This window comes from Triticum aestivum, unplaced genomic scaffold (assembly GCF_018294505.1).
Source record: "Triticum aestivum cultivar Chinese Spring unplaced genomic scaffold, IWGSC CS RefSeq v2.1 scaffold163837, whole genome shotgun sequence".
NCBI lineage: Eukaryota > Viridiplantae > Streptophyta > Magnoliopsida > Poales > Poaceae > Triticum > Triticum aestivum.
In genome coordinates, this window is record NW_025301699.1 from 1 (window position 1) to 878 (window position 878).

At 53.0% G+C, this 878-nt stretch overlaps 1 non-coding gene and 1 pseudogene across 1 annotated transcript; both read left to right on the top strand.

Moving 5' to 3' along the window:
• The first annotated feature begins 358 nt into the window (after nucleotides 1-358).
• LOC123179365 (5S ribosomal RNA) lies at nucleotides 359-477 on the top strand. The gene has a single exon (XR_006490314.1). It is a non-coding gene; the product is annotated as a 5S ribosomal RNA (ribosomal RNA).
• A 297-nt stretch (nucleotides 478-774) lies between these two features.
• Nucleotides 775-878, top strand: LOC123179366 (uncharacterized; annotated as a pseudogene).

Sequence of the window (878 nt, forward strand, 5' to 3'; positions counted from 1 at the left end):
TGCTTGGGCGAGAGTAGTACTAGGATGGGTGACCTCCTGGGAAGTCCTCGTGTTGCATTCCCTTTTTAATTTTTTTCGCGCCGCTTGCAAAACAAAACGCACGTGTAAGTAATATATTTACCGTGTTTTATTATTTTGCACGAGTGCGGTAAGTCATAGCTGGGTGCTCACGATTCACGGGTCCAGCGTCGGCGTTGTGGCGCGGCAAGCGTGCACCGGTGCGGTTGAGAGGGAGGGGTGGAAACCGCGTTAAACTCGTCTCCGTAGTTGAGAGGGAGCGGCCAAAGCAATGTGCAATCGTCTTTGTAGTGGAGCTGGGAGGGGCAAGGATAAGGGACGAAGACCGGGGTAACATGTCGGATGCGATCATACCAGCACTAAAGCACCGGATCCCATCAGAACTCCGAAGTTAAGCGTGCTTGGGCGAGAGCAGTACTAGGATGGGTGACCTCCTGGGAAGTCCTCGTGTTGCATTCCCTTTTTAATTTTTTTCGCGCCGCTTGCAAAACAAAACGCACGTGTAAGTAATATATTTACCGTGTTTTATTATTTTGCACGAGTGCGGTAAGTCATAGCTGGGTGCTCACGATTCACAGGTCCAGCGTCGGCGTGGTGGCGCGGCAAGCGTGCACCGGTGCGGTTGAGAGGGAGGGGTGGAAACCGCGTTAAACTCGTCTCCGTAGTTGAGAGGGAGCGGCCAAAGCAATGTGCAATCGTCTTTGTAGTGGAGCTGGGAGGGGCAAGGATAAGGGACGAAGACCGGGGTAACATGTCGGATGCGATCATACCAGCACTAAAGCACCGGATCCCATCAGAACTCCGAAGTTAAGCGTGCTTGGGCGAGAGTAGTACTAGGATGGGTGACCTCCTGGGAAGTC